At 40.1% G+C, this 18,803-nt stretch overlaps 1 pseudogene; it reads left to right on the forward strand.

The window, feature by feature from the left end:
- The first annotated feature begins 11,023 nt into the window (after positions 1 to 11,023).
- LOC150068098 (olfactory receptor 7D4-like) lies at positions 11,024 to 11,894 on the forward strand (annotated as a pseudogene).
- The last annotated feature ends 6,909 nt before the right edge of the window (positions 11,895 to 18,803 follow it).

Below are 18,803 nucleotides of genomic sequence, written 5' to 3' on the forward strand. Positions count from 1 at the left end.
GAAAGAATACAGGTGTAAAGCATCACCTGCAGTGTCTTTTTTGAAAAGCGAATCTATCTGTGCATGCAGACCTCTAAATTCAGCCAGACAGTAAAAATCATGTTTTGGTTATAATTGCTGATCATGTTCACTCCTTAAGGACATCGTTCAATGATGCATTTATTTGATATGTATAAATGTTCTATTTTAATATACATTCCTTTATACACAGTATGAAAGGTATGAAAGGTCTAGAAATTTCAGATAGAAAATTTCCTGAGATGAAGGGTAATAAACATAACATGTTGTAATAGTCTACCATACCATATTATAATAGTAACTAATATCTAATAAAAATTTAAATGGGTCAAAATGCTAGTTATTTTTCTCTGTGTACTTTACCAGAATAAAAATGGTTCATGAAAAGAGATGGGTGCTTTTTTCTTTATTGCGATTAATTATACACACAATCATTTTTACACGTATAAGGATCATCATTATGATTTCCAAAGCTTGTGTTAACAAAAAGATACAAAGAGATCCAGCTCTACATAGGAAAAAAGTTTAACTCTTGAACATTAATGATAAAATTGTGTCTTCTTGATTGGGTGATAGCAACATAACTAGAAAGCCAAGAGAATGGGAAAAGATTTTACTAGCTATACATTAGACAAGAATCACATATCTAAAATATTCTTAAAGCTAAAAAATTAGTCCACCCCCAAAGAAATTCTTGAAAGCGCCAGGAGTTTGGCCTAGTAGTAGAGTGCTTGGCTAGCATGCGCCAAGCTTGGGTTCAATTCCTTAGTACCACATACACAGAAAAAGCCAAGAAGTGATGCTGTGGTTCAAGTGGTGGAATGCTAGGGTTCAGCAAAAGAAGCTCAGGGACAGTGGCCAGGTCCTGAGTTCTAGTCCCATGACTGGCGAAATAAAAATGAAAGGAAGTCCTTAAAAGAACAATAACAAGCACCTGGTTAATAAGTGGGCTCAACATTTAAAGAGAGACTTCTCTGATGAAGAAATAAGAATAGGCAATAGATACACAAATAAATGTTCTCCATCTTTGGCCATAAAACATTTGTCAATAAAAACCACCTTGAGATTTTATCTCACTCCAGTTAGAATGGCTATTATCAAGAAAACATATTATAGCAGATGTTGGTGGGGATGTGGCCAAAAGGGAAACGTTACTACACTTTGGGAATGTAAACTTGTTCAGCCACTTGAGAAAGCAATATGGAGATTCCTCATAAGACTAAACATAGAATTTCCTTATGACCCAGCAAACTCATTCCTGGATATTTTATGCAAATGACTATAACCAGGCTGTACTAAAGCCACCAGTACAACCATGTTAAGGATTACTATAGCCATGATATAGAATCAATCCAGATGCCCCTCAGTGGATGAATGGATCAAGAAAATATGGTATATGTGTATATACACAATGGAATTCTATGCTTCAATTAGAAAGGATGACATTGCCCCATTTGTTAGGAAATGGAAAGACTAGGGAAAATTATATTAAACAAAGTAAGCCAGACCCAAAGAAGCATAGGCTTCATGGTTCCTTTTTCTTTATTTTTGTGGGTCATGGGGCTTGAACTCGGCCTAGGTGCTGTCCCTGAGCTCTTCAACTCAAGGCCATCACTCTATCCCTGAGCCTGGGCAGTTTCACTGAGCTCTTCAGCTCAAGGCTACCACCCTACACTTGAGCAAAGCCCCATTTCCCATTTTCTAGAGGTTAATTGGAGATAAGAGTCTCTGTCCTTTTGTGCTCAGGCTGGCTTTGAACCTTGATCTTCAGATCTCAGTCTCCTGAGTAGCTAGGATTACAGGCATGAGCCACCATGCCTGGTGTTTTCCCTCATTTGTAATATCAGAATATGCCTGTAAATTTAGAAGTAAACCCAATGGATAGGAAAAAACAAAAAAATTATACTTGCACATGATTAATTAAATAGGACTCTAAACATCCACACAGTGGGAAGAAATGAGGATATTCTTAGGAGAGAATCACAAGGGCTCAATATTTAGGCGCATATAATCATATCATTTCATGTTTATCAAAATGACTCCAAGAAACAGAAATGAAGTTTTTTTTGTTTTTGCCAGTCTTGAGTCTCAGACTCAGAGCCTGAGCACTGTCCTTGTGCTTTCTCAAGGCTAGCACTCTGACACTTGAGCCTTGACACCATTTTGGCTTTTTTTCCTGTGTATCTGGTACTGAAGAATTAAACATGGGCCTTTGTTCATGCTAGGCAAGCATTCTACCACTAGGCCAAACTCCTACCCAAAACGAAGTTTTTTTAATTTTTTACTTTTTGTGGGCTTCCCCCCTCCTGTTTTTCCTCTTTTCTCACTGTTTTTGATTTCTATACTTTTATCTTAATTATAAGTTTATCTGCTTTGGGGAGGGAAAGCCCAGAGATGATGGGACAAAGAGTGAACTAATTCAGTAGTGATACTTGCTAGACACAATGTTGGAAATAAACTATAAAACTTGTGGTCAAAAGGGACAAAAACAGGAGAAAATGAGGGAAGTGATGAAACTGTTCAAAAAGAAATGTACTCAATGCATAACTTATATGACTCCCCTGTACATTATCTCTGCCGTAAAAGCAAAGTAAACCAGACCCAGAGGAAAAAATGTATACCCCAGGCAAAAACATGAGACCCTACCTGCTAAAAGCCACAGGACAGAGACATGGCTTTTCATGGCAGATCACTTGCTGAATAAGTACCAGGCTCGGAGTCCAATCTCTAGTACCGAATGAAAAGCAAACACAAACCTCAGATCACAATCTTATTTACCACTCCTGAGAATACATGCAAAGGAATGTAACTTGGCATATAGATGCAGACACACCCAAGTTTATCAGAGCCCTGTTCACAATAGTTAAGCTGTGAATCTGTGCAGGTACCTATCAATGGATATAAAAATTGTGGTACATATACACAATGCAGAACTACTGAGCTATAAGAAGGATACCATTATTTTGTGAATAGAACTAAAGACTATCTTGTTCAGTGAAACAAGGACAGATATCAAGATGCATGTGTTCACCAATAAGTGTGTAAAAATGAAACAGCCTTGTATATACATGACTCGCTGATGGTAATAAGAAAGTTAACAAAGTCTGGTAGAAAGACATAGATAAAAAGAAGAAAGACAAGTATCAAGATTTGTCTACTATGGCACATGCAGATGCTATGTACATGCACATCTGAATAGTATTGAAACAGATTATAGCTATGAAAATGACACAATTGAAATCATGAAGATTCTAGAAGGAAGGATAAGGGAGGAGGGAAAGAAAGAGTAATGCTGGGTGTGAATTTCATTTAACTTGGTTATATAACTGTATGGAAATATAAAACCTGTGTGTAAATACTTTGATAGGATAAAATAAAAATTTAAGAATGATACTGTGATTCAGGCACTGGTGGCTCACACCTGTAATCTATTTATTCAGGAGGCTGAGATGTGAGAATTGTGATTCAAAGCCAGCCAGAGTGGGAATGTCTGTGAGACTCTTGTCCCCAGTTTACCACCAGAAAATCCAGAAGTGGAGCTGTAACTCACATGGTAGATAGCTAGCCTTGAGTAAAGACTGGGGACAGTGCCTAGGCCCCAAGTTTAAGTCCCAGGGCTATCATTCATATACACAAAGAAACCACAACCATGAAAAAGAAATTTTACTTAGAGATAAAACTACTAAGAATATAGAAAATGATGTTTGATTCTTCATATATATCTAACTCTCCAAATTTACATGTAATTTGTGTGCTGTTAGTGTCATTAACAATTTTTTAAAAAATGTGCTGGATTTTATTTGTTGTTGTTGTTGTTATTATTATTATTATTATTATTATTATTATTACTATTGTTATTATTATACCAGACCTGGGGACTGAACTCAGAGTCTGAGCACTGTCCGTGGGATTTCCTCAAGGATAGTGCTCTACCACTTGGGCCACAGTAACATTTTTCTATGTATGTGGTACTGAGGAATTGAACCTGGGTCTTTGTGCATGCTAGGCAAGCACTTTACCACTAGGCCAAACCCCAGGATTCTATTTTATTATTTTTGATGTAGGGTCTTGGTAGGTAGCCAAGCTTTGAACCTTTCATTCTCCTGTGTCAGTATTTGAAGTTCTGAGATTATAGGCATGTGTCACCTTGCCTTTGTGTGTACAATTTATTTTTCTTAAGATTCATAGGAATTAGAAAATATTCACAGGGGTGACACTGGTCAAGATGTATTGTATTCATAAACTGTTTTGTTAAATGGCAACTCCTCTGCATAACTACTGAAAGATAAATTTGAGCAAAGAAAAAGGGAAATAAAGATTTATATCTTAAAGCTCAAAAGAAAGGAATCCAGTTGACATAGCCCCTTTGAGCAGTGAAAGGTCTCAAGCCTTACCAAAAATACTAGGTTTTTATTTTGTTCCTATTTCATCAACATTAACAAGTCCTCAGAGACGGAGATACCATGAGCTAATTTTCCTGATGACCAATGTTCAGCCTTGAGCTCTCAAACCTAGATGATTGTAAATAAACAGCATGTGTTCTCCAGTTTTGCAGTTTACTGATTCAAGTCCAGTTGTCTTGCTTCATCTCTATCCAGACTTGAGGCTTGTTTCAGGAGTCCACACAGGATTCTGTTATTCTGTGGGTCCTGACAGAGCATTCCTCTACATCACACAGCACTGATCTCGCAAGGGATGGGTGGTCATTCCTTTGTCATTCTCCCTGGTAATGGTAGCATAGTCTGGTGAGTGCTGTGGGTGAGCCTGGCAAGCTGGATTTGGGTAGCATTAAGAACCTTACCATTAAGATACAAAGATGGAGCAGCTTGCTAAAAGCTGTACCCCAAATGCAGAGTCTTCCACCCTCCTTACCGCCCAGTGCTCCCACATCCCCACTGGTGCCTGGATCATTTTCATTTGATATGAAATCATTTTCAATTTCCTCTCTGATTTCTTCATCGGCCCAGAGATCATGCCAAACTTTGTCATGCTATCTCCATGTGTCTGTATATTTCAATTAATTTCTCATTTTTCCCCTTTAGGTCCTTGAAGATATACAGAATTCTTTTCTTTCACTTTGGTACTTGTTAAGACTTGCTTTATGGCCTGAAATGTGATCTAACTTATAGAAAGTTCAAAGGGCTGGTGACTCACCCCTACAATCTGAGCTACTCAGGAGGTTAATAGAGTACTGTGGAGGTATCTGTCTGTTAAGCTTATTTAATCTATGGTGCTGTTTAGCTCTTTGAGTTATCTTTGTGATTTTATTTTATTTAGTGGTGTATCCAATGATGAAAACACTGGTTGAAGTCATTTATTTTTATTGTATCTGGACCTATCTAATTTTATTTTTCTGGTCCTGGGACTTGAATTCTGAGCATTCTGGACATTGTTCTTTAGCTTTTGTACTCAAAGCTGGCACTCTACTACTTGAGCCAGATCTCCATTTTTGGCCTTTGGTGGTTATTTGGAGATAAGAGTCTCATGGACTTTTCTGTCCAACTGGCTTAGAACAATGATACTCAGATGCCAGTCTCCTGAGTAGCTGGGATTACAGGTGGGAGTCACTAGATATTTTATTGTACTCAAAGCTTTACCTGGATTGCTCAAATGCACATCACTTGGGTGTATCTCTAAAATAAATGGAGTGCATGAAAGAACAAATGATGGACGATGGGATTTGTCAGAAATTAATATTTTGGACGGGATTTTCCTCTCCTTTGAGAACTTCCCTGCTGGATTGATTTAATCTGAATGTAGTTTTAGTGTCACACACTGTTATACTTACATTTCTTTCTTTTGACACCTTTTTTTCATTTTCAAAAGGTGCCCAGGCAACATAGATGCCCACAACCTAACTCCAGTCACCGAGTTCCATCTCCTGGGCCTCTCAGATGACCCTGAACTACAATCTGTCCTCTTGGGCTCTTCCTGTCCATGTACCTGAGCACCGTGCTCGGAAATCTGCTCATCATCCTGGCTGTCACCTCTGACCTCCACCTCCACACCCCATGTACTTCTTCCTTTCCATCCTCTCCTTGGCTGACATTGGCTTCACCTCCACCACGGTCCCAAAGATGCTGGTGGACACACGGAGTCACAGTAGAGCCATCTCCCCTAGAGGGTGCCTGACTCAGATGTCCTTTTTTATGCTTTTTGGTTGTCTGGGCAGTCTGCTTCCGACTGTCATGGCTTATGACTCATTTGTGGCCATCTGCCACCCCCTGAATTACAAGGTCATGATGGATCCTCGACGTTGTGGCTCACTGGTTGTGTTGTCTGATGTCATCAGCCTGCTGGTGTCCCAATTACATAACTCTATGGTCTTTCTTCAGGATTGTGGCCATTTCTCATTTCTTCTGTGATCCTTCCCAGCTCCTCAGCCTTGCCTGCTCTGACCCCTTCACCGATGATCTTGTCATGTATTTTGTGGGTGCCATGTATGGTTTCCTCCCTATTTTGGGAGTCCTTTTTTCCTACTCTAGAATAGTTTCTTCCATACTCAGTGTGTCATCTCCAGGCAGGAGGTGGAAAGCTTTCTCCACCTGTGGGTCTCACCTGTGTGTGGTGTGCTTGTTTTATGGTACAGGACTTGGAGTGTATCCCAGTTTGGCGGTGTCAGTGTCTCCCAGGATGGGGCCAGTGTCTTCTGTGGCATACACAGTGGTCACGCCCATGCTGAACCCCTTCATTTACAGCCTCAGGAACAGGGACATCAAACGGGCCATAGGGAGACTGCTGAGGAAAGTCTAATCTCAGTGGGATCAGAGTCTTCCTTCTGGAGAAAGCAGCAAGCCCATGTTGAGACTCAGAAACCAGCAACAACAAACATCTCCCGTCTCTGATCATGTCATTCATGCTTAAAAAATTGTTATTGTAAAGGTCATGTATGGACATTTTACAGTTACGTAAGTCAGGTAATGAACACATTTCTTTTTGGACAACGTAAACCTTCCCTTCCCACCCTCCACAAGTTGTAGAGTTCATTTTCAGCATAGTGTGTAGTGAGTATCACTGCTGAATTAGTTCATCTTTTGTCCTACCATTTTAGTGCTTCCTGCTTACCCTTTGCAAACAGATAAACTTATAAGCAAGACAAAAGGCACAGAAAACAAAAATAGCAACAGATAGAAAACAAAGACAAAAAAAACCCTTTCGTCTCCATTTCTTGGAGTTCATGTCTATAAATATCATTTTATATGACCGTATGCACAGAGCTATTGAGCCTTTGAGATCGCCTCCTAAGAATATCCTTCTTTGTTTGTGTATTCTATGAATTCATCCATCTTTCTTTGAACAGCCTTTCTTATGGCTTCCTTTATGGCTTCTTCTTTTTCACTTATCACCTTGTTTATGGCTTCCTCTTGTTCAGCTATGGCTTCCTCCCTTATTTCTTTCTTTATATTTTCACATTTTTCATTAATGATGTTTATCAATTGCATTTGTACAGCACTTGGAAGACTCTCCTCTAGGTTTGCCAGTGACTGTTCCATTGGCTGTTTACATTGGGTGGGGGAGGTGGGAGATGTTGTTTCTTGATTTGACATTTTTCTTGAGTTTCTTGTTCTGCCCATTTGAAAATGGGAGCAAGATTAATACTAAACACGATTATAGTTTTTCAGATATAACCAACCTAGACCTCTGTAGCTGGCAGACTCTAGATGTTCACAAGTTTTGATTGGTGTTATCACTCTTTCTTTTTGTGCAGTTACCGACTAGTCTAATTATTCACTTATAAGCAAATTATATCCAAAACAATAAGCCTCTCAATCCAATCTCTATTGTCTTTAAGTCCCTCTGAGCCTAGAGAATAATTAACACCTAGATATACAATGTTGCTCAACAGCCATCAAGTGTAGATCCATGCAGTATAAGGATTGAAAGAGGAGCACAGGTCCAGAGATAGAAAAATAGAATGAGAGAGGTCAGGGGGTAAGTAGGTAGAGTATTTGAGTACAAAGTTTGGAAAGTATTAGAATAAAACTTATGTGTTGCTGCACGACTAGCTCTTAGCCCAACCAGTGGCCTCACAGTGGACCATGGGATGGATCTGCGAGCTTCTGTCTCAGCGCGGTTGGCGGACGTTTTCCTGTGCTGCTTCCAGGGGCAGCCCCAAGCCAAGGGTCTGGGGATTGAGAGTTTCAGGAGCTCTCAGCAGGACCAGCAGGAGGCCCCTCTGTTCCCAGGGGCGGGGACCAGCTGGGGATGTGGGCTCCAAGGGCAGAGCCACGCCTTTTTGGTTCTCAGAAGGGGAGCTTGGCTGCTGGTCAGCCCTTCAGATCCCTGCTGTGTTTCCACTGCTTTGTCAGACTCTACTCCCAAGCTCCTTGGGAGGAATCAAAACCCAGATCTTCCTACATGCTAGACAAGCACTCTACCACTAGGCCAAATGTCTAGCCCATTATTCATAAGGCTAGTACTTAGAGGAATTCTAAGTGTGTGTGTGTGTGTGTGTGTGTGTGTGTGTGTGTGTGTGTGTGTGTGTGAAGGGCCTTGAACTCAATGGCTGTGCCCTGTTCCTGAACTTTTGTGCTCTAGTATTCTATCTTTGGAACCTCAGCTTGAACTCAACGGCTGTGCCCTGTTCCTGAACTTTTGTGCTCTAGTATTCTGTCTCTGGAATCTCAGATGTATTTCCAGATTTTTGGGTACTTAATTAGGAATGAGTCTCACAGACTCCAACTGGGGCTGGCTTTGACCCTGATTCTCAGATCTCAGCCTCCTGGGTAACTAAGATGGCAGATGTGAGCAGCTGACACCCAACTTCAGAGACTTATTTTTGCAGTGAATTTTGGTGTTAACCAACATCCTTATGTTCCGTGGGCTTCCATTCCTGAAGTGGTTGCCAACACACTCTCTTATTGTTCTTCAACAGTTTTGAATGTCTTGTTTGTTTCTATTTGGTTTTGTCTAGATCTATATGTTAGGATTGTTATATGGTTGACAAGCTGGTCTGAGTTATCCTGGAAAAGGTGGCACTCAGGCTCATATCAATATCTTACACTTGATAGAAAAAGTGGTCTACAAACTAAGCCAAGGCCCCTCCACCTTCTTCTTTTTCCAGGTAGAGTCTTATGCTTCTAGGCTAACTTTGAGCGACTATCCTCTAACTTTTGACTATCTAGGATGATAGGGTTCTGTCACCATGCCTACCATGATCTTAACTTCTTATTACATAGCCGACATTTTCATTTCTCTACACTTAGATTGTCACAGGACCCAAGTGATATCCACACAATGATAAATAGTGACACAAGAAATCCCCCACAACCCACAAATGGACGGAATTTGCCCATGTGAAGGAAACATTAAGGATATGGAAAAAGAAAACTTTACAATGGGCCTTCTTCACCCTCATTCTCTGATCATCACAGCAACTTCTCAGTTCCCCTCCTCTACCAGCCCACTGAATACAGAGCACATGCACATTCTCTTCTCTGTGCATAGAAGGTTTTTGAATCCACAGATATTATTAGGTAATTTCTAGAATATCAATCTACCAGTATTTTATGCTTCTAAGACCACTATCAATTACCACTTATCAGAATGTAAATGTACACTATTGTTTATGTCATAAGCTATGTGCATATTCATCTAATTGGGTTTTAAATTGCCATTATAACATATGTTGTAAGTTAATTGTACTAATACCAATAAACTAATGTGAATAAGGAAAAAAAAGAATGTTTTTAATCAATATGTGTGGGTTGTACAAAGGGGTTTTGCTTTGGTAATTCAACAGCTTTTATTGTACTCTGAAACCTCACGTGCGCTTTGTAGTGTGTGTTTGTGTGTGTGTGTGTGTGTGTGTGTGTGTGTGTGTGTGTACATGTTCACGAATGCTCATATACACCAGTCCTGAAGCTTGAGCTCAGGGCCTGGAAACTATCTCGGAGCTTCGTTACTCAAGGCTACGGCTCTAACACTAAGGCCACAGCTCCTCCACTTCAGTCTGTTTTAGGGTGGTGCTTCAAACTGGAGGTAAGAATCACACAGACTTTTCTAGTCCAGGACGTTTTGGAACTTCAAACCTCATCTCTCAGCCTCCTGAGTAGCTAGGCATACAGACCACAGGCACTAAGCTCATTGTGGGTTGTTTTATTGGCATAATACTACTTTCTCCTCTTTTCTATGTTGCTCATATGCTTTTTTTTCTCACTCCCTCATCTTGAAAGAGGTCACCTGGAAAGCATTATCTGGGAGGAGCCATCCACAGCCAGCCAGACTACATATTTCATTCGAGCCACACAGGTAACAGACTTACGGTGTTGTGTCGTGAAAACTGTTCTGTCCATCAAAAATGCCTGGGTTTAAGACGATATGGCTGAAGACAGCTAGGACCCCCACTTCTTAGGATGTTCCCAGCAAATCTTCAGATTTAGGAGACAGATGCTTGCTCCATGTTCTATAAACCCCACAGGACTCTTCCATGAGGACACCATTGCATTTCCCTATTCAGGCCTATTAGGTTGTGAATATTCGCGCCACATACACAAGTGGTAAAATAATTGTTGAAAGAACTTTCTGAGCGATGAGGTCCTGGGAAAGGGGAGGGAGGATGGATGGGGGAGAGGAATGGTGGGGAAAAACACTACTAATGTTCAATGAACAAGTAGGAAGCTAGAACCAGATAAACTTTGGGATGGGGAGAGCTGGGAGAGATGGGGAGAGCAAGGAAGGAGTGACTTTGATGAACAGGCATTGTGCTCACAAACTGATAGGGTGAATTGAAACCCCTTGGTACAACTACTTAAAGATAAGTTAAAAATATATTTAATACTAAAAGAATAACTTTCTGAGGGCTACTAATTAATACAGCCAAATAAATCAATGTCCTTTATGTCACTTAGGAGATAGCTATATAGGCAAACAAATATACAGAGAGATAGGGATGATTTGAAATCTAAAAGTGGCTTCTACAAGAACTGTATTTATATAAAAAAATACTTCCATGACAAGTGTCCTATCAGAAAATATAGATTGTTGCCATTGTAAATAAATAATACATCCTCTTGGGCTCTTCCTCTCCATGTACCTGATCACCATGCACGTAAATTTGCTCATCATCCTGGCCGTCACCTCTGACCCTCACCTCCACATCCCCATGTACTTCTTCCTCTACCAACTGTCTTTTGTGGATCTGTTTTACTACTACTACCATCCCCAAGATGCTGGTGAACATCCACACCCAGAGGAAAGACATCTCCTACCCAGAGTGCCTCACTCAGGTGTATTTCTTTCTGGTTTTTGCTGGAATGGATAATTTCCTATTGACCGTGATGGCTTATGATCGCTTTGTAGCCATCTATCACCCACTGAACTACCCAGTTATCATGAACCCTCATTTTTGTGGCCTCCTAGTCCTCGTGTCTTGGCTTCTCATTTTCTGCATCTCACTAATCCATGTTTTACTGATGAGGAAATTAACCTTCTCCCCAGGAACCACCATCCCCCATTTCTTCTGTGAACTAGCTCAGGTTCTCCAGGTGGCCAGCTCTGACACCCTCATCAATGACATTTCTTTGTATGTGGCTACCGTGCTGTTCTGTGTGTTTCCTGCCTTAGGAATCTTCTTCTCTTACCGTCAGATCCTCTCCTCTTTAATGAAGATATCCAACACGGCTAGCAAGCACAAAACCTTCTCCACCTGTGGCTCTCACCTCTGTGTGTTCTTCTTGTTCTACGTGACAGGACTTGGGGTGTACCTCAGCTCTGCGGTGTCCTCCTCTGCCCACAGATGCAAGATGGCCTCGGTGATGTACACAGTGTTCACTCCCATGCTAAACCCCTTCATCTACAGCCTGAGGAACCAGGACGTGATGGGGCCCCTGGGGAGACTGCCAGGCAGAGTAATCTCCGGTCTTGATGGATTGTGAACCACATAACAAAGTATTCCATTGGAAGAGAGAAGACAAATAGGCTGAATTCCAGCATGGTCAAAATTTTTCCTAAATTTTAGGACTCAGTATATATTTTCCGTCTACAAAAGAGATATTAGGTCATGTCTACTCTGCAAAGCCCTATGGCTTTGTTTGTCAATGTGTGGCCATGTCTTACAAAGAATTCTACATGGTATCTTTTTAAAATCTTTTTTTCTTTTCAATGTGAATTGTCCTTAATATGCCCATTCAGGCATATTAACTCATTTCTAAATTGAACATAGAAAGCACTTATCACAATCCAAACTTACACAGTATCCCCCTAAGTTATCCTCTTCAATGTCAATTCTTCCTCTCAACATTCTGAACAACTTCTTATCCTCTTCGTCCTCATTCTCTTTTCCCTTCTCGTTCTCCTCCTCCTCTTCCTTATCTTACTCCTTCTTCTGTGATAGCCCTGGAACTTGAATTCAGCCCCTGGGTGCTCTCCATTACATTTTTGGTCAGGGTTTTCCCTCTACCATTTGAGACACATCTACACAATCCCCCTTTGGGGAAGCTATTCAGAGATGGGACTCTCATAGACTTTTGTCTGTGCTGCCTTTAAACCACTATCCTCAGATCTCAGCCTCACACCCTCACAGCTGGGATTACAGATATCAGTCTCTGCCACCTGGCAAGATGAATTTTATTTTTGACTTTGCAGAACCGGAATAAACACATACAAGAATCCAAGTAGAATTCCTACACTTTCTGAACAGCAATTATGGCAATACATATGAGATTTTAAGTCAAGGGTTTTATTTTTTTTGTATTTTACTAATTTCTCTTTCCCACTCAGGTATGACCTTGTATCCATGGTAACTGTATAGGTGACATCCACACCAACAGTGTAGAGAATGCCTGTTTCTTCTCAGCCTCACCAGAACTAGTTGTAGATTTCCTTCATGACTGACATAATACAAAGTCACAGTGTTTATTGATTTCCAAACCGTGTGTAGCTAAAGAGGTTCAATATTTCTTCATGGATTTCTTCATAACCAATTTTACCTCTCTTAAAGACTGTGTTAACAATCCTTTACTTCACTGTAAAATCAATTTAATTGTGGATACTTAATATTTGGTGTGGAATATCTGAGAGGCTTTCCTTCTCTCCTGGGACTGGGGCTCTTTGAAAGTGAATATCCACAAAGCATTTCTCTCATTCTCATCAGCATTTCCTGTGCTCTGAATAAAGTTTCGATTTACTGAAATCCCTTTTCTCAGTTTTTCCTCCTATTTAATAAAATATTACAGAACTTTCCAAAAAGTACTAGTCTCGGCAATATCTCTCCTTACATTCTCTGTGATTTCCTGTTTAATTTGAGCTTCAGGTCCTACAGGCTGAGATGTGAGGATGGTTCTTCAAAACCAGGTTGGGCAGGAAAGTCTGTGGCACTCTTATCTCTACCCATAAAACTGCTGGAAGTAAATGGGGCAACCTGTGCTCACACCTGAATTCTGGCTATTCGGGAGCCAGATATCTGAGGATCACAGATCAAACCCAGCCTGGACATGAAAGTCCATCAGACTCTTACTTCCAATTAACCACCAGAAAACTAAAAGTGGTGCCGTGGCTCAAACAAGGAGAGTGTTAGCCTTGAGAGCTCAGAGATAGTGCCCATACCTAGAGTTCAAGGCCCACAAGAGAGGGGGGGGGAGGTGCGCCCTCACTTGTAAGGGAACAACAAACAATGAGAAACCTGGAAGGTCCTAAGATCTAGATTAGCTTGCATTCACCCCTGTTACTCAGCAGAGCATTCCATCAAGAGAAAGGATAAGCTACATCCAAACTTGAAAAACAAATCTCAGAATGTCACTGTGTGTACAGGATGTGACCTCCACTAAAGGAACACCCAAAATCAGTTCTGATACCACTGGCTCAGGCCTGATCCCCCAGCTACTCCACAGGCTGAGATCTGAGGATGGAAGCTCACAGTCGTCCTGGGCAGGAAGTCCTCCAAGACCTTATTTGCAGTTAAATAGGAACAAGTGAGAAGTAGAGTCATGGTAAAAGTGGCACCAACCTTGAGCACAAAAGGTTAGAAAGAATTCCCAGGCCCTGAATTACAGGCCAGGAACCAACACACACACACACACACACCCGCATACACAATATCCGCATTCAATAGTATCATAAGGTGATCATATGTTCCTGGTTTTATTTGGGGGGGTTCGTTTCTTTTCCGGTGTGTGTGTGTGTGTGTGTGTGTGTGTGTGTGTGTGTGCGTGTGTGTGTGTGTTGCTCTTGGAGCTTGAACTCAGAGCCTGGGCATTGTCCCTGACTTTTTTTGCTCAAGGAGACTGCTCTACTACTCGAGCCACAGCTCCATTCTGGCTTTTAATTGTTCATAGACCATAAGACTCTCACAATCTTTTCTACCACAGCTGGATTCTGACTTTAAATCCCCACATCTCAGCCCCCTAAATAACAAGGAATATAGGCCTAAGGCAGCAGCACCCAACTAATATTGTTTGCTTTTTTCTTTTACCTTTTCCTTTGATGTCAGTCATTGGACTTGAACTCTGGGCCTGGGTGCTATCCCTGAGCTCTTCAGCTCAAGACTACTACCCTACTACTTGAGCCACAGCCCCACTTCCAGTTTTCTGGTGGTAAATTGGAGATAAGAGTCTTAAGGACTTTAGTGTCCAGACTGGCTTTGCACCAAGGTCCTCAGATCTCAGCCTGCTGAGTAGCTAGGATTACAGGAGTGAGACATCATGCCCGGCAGTGTTTTCTAAGCTGACTTCATAGAAATCCATCAATTGGGTGGAAGTAAGATGGCGCGGAGACAATAGGGATGGTGCCTAGCTCTCTCTCACAAAAAGAGACAAACAGGGACTCTCACGAGCCAATTACCTTAACAAATCCACAACAAACTCAAAAAGCAACGGAGAAGGACTCAAACCAGAAAAGAAATCCAGATAAAGCTCACATCCAACTTTCTCAAAAAATTCAGAAGGCGAGGACCCCTCCCTCACCTCTCGCCATCTTAGGCCATAAAACAAACATGGACAGATTCAGAAACACTTAAATTATTCCCTGTATGCTCTCAGACCACAAAGACATCAAATTGGAACTGAACACACATCTCCACCAAAGAAAACCCTGTAACACATGGAGACTGAACAACACATTATTGAATCACCAATGGATCATCAAAGAGATCAGAACAGAAATCCAACAGTTTATGAAATTTAACAATAAGGAGACCACAAAATACTAACTCCTTTGGGACACAGCAAAGGCAGTACTCAGAGGAAAATTTATAGCGCTGAGTGCCTACAACAACAAGTTAGGAAAATCGCAAACCAACAAGTTAATGTCTCACCTTGAGTTCCTGGAAAAAGAGCAACAAACCAAACCTAACCCCAGTAGAAGAAAGCAAATAATTAAAATCAAAGCAGAATTAAATGATTTGGAATCCAAAAAAACTATAGAAAGAATAAAAAAACCAAGGAGTTGGTTCTTTGAAAGAATTAACAAAAGTGACAAACCCTTAGCAAATGTTACCAAAAAAGAAGAGAGCATACCGAAATAAACAAAATCACAGAAGAAAATGGTAATATCATGACAGAAATTACCAAGATCCAGAATATCATGAGGGAATACTTCTCAAACCTTATGCCAACAAATTTGAGAATCTAGAAAAATGGATGAATTCCTAGCCAATATTAACATACCCACACTGAACAAAGAAGAACTAACCCAACTCAATAGGCCTATTTCAAGATCTGAAATAGAAAGGGCAATTAGTGAATTTCCACCCAAGAAAAGTCCAGGGCCAGATGATTCACAGCTGAATTGTATAAGGTCTTCAAAGCAGAGCTCACACCAATACTCCTCAAGCTCTTCAACGAAATTGAAAATGAAGGTTCTTTACCAAACTCATTCCATGAAGCCAGTATAACCCTCATCCCCAAACAAGACAGAGATTCATCAAAGAAAGAGAACTATAGACCTATTTCTTTGATGAACATCGATGCAAAATTTCTCAAAAAAATACTGGCCAACAATCTACAACAACTCATCAAAAAATTATACACTATGATCAAACTGGATTCATCACAGGGAGGCAAAGCTGGTTCAACATAGCAAATCAATCAATATAATTCAACACATCAACAGGAGCAAGGACAAAAATCACACGATTGTCTCAATAGATGTGCAAAAGGCATGTGACAAGATCCAACACCCCTTTTTGTTAAAAGCTCAGGAGAAACTAGGAATCCGTGGAACATTCCTCAATGTAATAAAGGCTGTGTATGAGAAACCCACTGCTAGTATTACACTTAATGGTGAAAATCTAAAGCCATTCCCTCTAAAATCAGGAACGAGACAAGGATGCCCACTCTCTCCACTACTCTTTAACATAGTACTAGAATTCCTAAGCAGTGCAATAAGGCAAGAAGCAAGCATAAAGGGGATCCAAGTAGGGAACTAGGAAATAAAACTATCAATCTTTGCAGATGACATGATTCTGTATTTAAAGAATCCTATAGACTCTACTCCCAAGCTCCTTGAGCTGATTCAAAACTTTGGAATAGTAGCAGGCTATAAAATTAACCCTCAAAAATGAACTGCCTTCCTTTATGCCAACAGTGAGAGGAACGAGGCAATAATCAGGAAAGCAACTCCTTTCACAATAGCCCAAAGGAAATAAAGTACCTAGTAATTAGCTTAATTAAGAATGTAAGGACCTTTTTGATGAAAACTTTAAAACCCTGAAAAAGTAAGTTAAAGCAGAACTAAGGAAATGGAAAAACCTCCCATGCTCCTGGATTGGAAGAATCAAAATTGAGAAAATGACAATCTTGCCAAGGGCTATCTACAAATTCAACACAATACCCATCAATATCCCAATGTCATTCTTTAAAAAATAGAAGAGGCAATCCAAAATTTCATATGGAATAATAAAAGACCCCATATACTAAAAACACTTCTTAGGAGAAAGAACAGCGCTGGAGGGATTTCAATTCCAAACTTTAGACTCTATTACAGAGCTGTAATTATCAAAACAGGTTGGTACTGGCACAAGAACAGGCCTGAAGACCAATGGAATAGAACTGAGGACCCAGATATTAAAACCACAGACCTATGGCCACCTAATCTTTGACAAGGGAGCCAAAAAAATAGAATGGAAGAAAGACAGCCTCTTCAACAAGTTCTGCTGGCAGAACTGGTTAAGCACCTGCAGAAAACTAAAGCTGGATCCTTCTTTGTCACCTTGCACTAGAATTAACTCCAAATGGATCAAATACCTGGAGGTAAAAGCTGACACACTGAAAACTTTACAGAAAGGAATTGGAGATACACTAGGCCTCCTTGGCACAGGTAGAAACTTTCTTAGTAAGGACCAAGAATCACAACAAATCAGAGAATGGCTGGATAAGTGGGACTGCATTAAACTGCAGAGCTTTTGTATGGCAAAGGACATAGCTAGTAAATTAATTATGAAGCCTACAGAGTGGGAGAAGATCTTCACCAACCAAATAACGGACAATGGCCTCATATCTAAACTTTATCAGCAACTCAAAAAATTGAATCACTCCAAAACTAATCTCCAAAGTAACAACCATCCCATTAAAAAATGGGCCAAAGTCTTAAAGAGAGTCTTCTCTGAACAAGAAACAAAAACGGCCTATAGACACTTGAAGAAATGCTCAACATTTCTGGTAATAAAAGAAATGCAAATCAAAACAACTCTACGATTCCATAGTCTCTTCTTCTGATTGCAACAGGATTTAGTGGATTTTATCTTCATCTTCACACATATTCTGTGTTAATCCCACCATTACTTCCCTCTCTCTCTGGCTTGTTCCCACAAACAACTACATTCCTGATATATTTACAGATAGATAGATAATATGTAGATTGATCATAGATAATAGATATTAGATGCTAAGAAAAATTATAATTCTAAGAGTGACATCTTCCTTACCTTTAATGATTCCAATAGAGTAGTAATTGTCTCCCTGTATAGAACACTGAAAAAGATTAGATTTCTTTAATAGGTAAACAAGATTGAGATACGCCTACTATTTATTATCTTTTTTGATATTTCATTCTTATTAATAGAAGGGTTACATTATATTCACCAGATAGAAGGTGCATTACTTCACAAACACTGATGCCCTTTCTCATGATTGGGTCCCCATTACCTTTGCCTCACCCCTGCCCCTCATCTTCTTATCCCCTCTTCCCTATTTATTTTTACATCTCACTGTATAGATATCAAGTGACTAGATAGGAAACGACAACTGAAATCTGCACATATTTCATAGTTAACTGTCAGTATGCCCATTGAGTTAGACATAAAATTTAAGATTTCATTGTAATTCATAAAATTTATAAGAGAAGATTGCATTAAAGATAAATGAAAAAGAAAAAAACAAAGATAAAAACTAACAAAGACACAGTTCAGTAGGTAATGGACCAACAGACACACAGATAGATACACAGATAATAGATGGGCAATTACATAGATATATCAGAAGGTAATACAAAAACACACAGATAGATATATAACTAACCAAGAGACAGACAGGTAAGTACAAAGGTAGATAGATATTACAGATAGATATACACAGGCATACATACATAGATAGCAGTACACACATACACAGAACCTGAGATATCACAGTAGCCTGGTATGTACATGATAGACAGACACATACATACATAAATAATAGACATACAGTGGATTGGAAGGTGGGTAAGAAGATAGCTAGCTGAGTAGGCAGACAAATAGATACAAAGACACAAAACTGTGAAGAAGAGAACACATGTACCATTTGTCTTTCTGAACCTGGATTATTTTGCTTCCAGTCATTTTCCTTCACAGGATGGAATCCATTGTTCTTAAA

The sequence above is a fragment of the Megascapheus bottae genome, chromosome 1 (genome assembly GCF_031878675.1).
Source record: "Megascapheus bottae isolate mThoBot1 chromosome 1, mThoBot2.hap1, whole genome shotgun sequence".
In the NCBI taxonomy this organism is placed as follows: domain Eukaryota; kingdom Metazoa; phylum Chordata; class Mammalia; order Rodentia; family Geomyidae; genus Megascapheus; species Megascapheus bottae.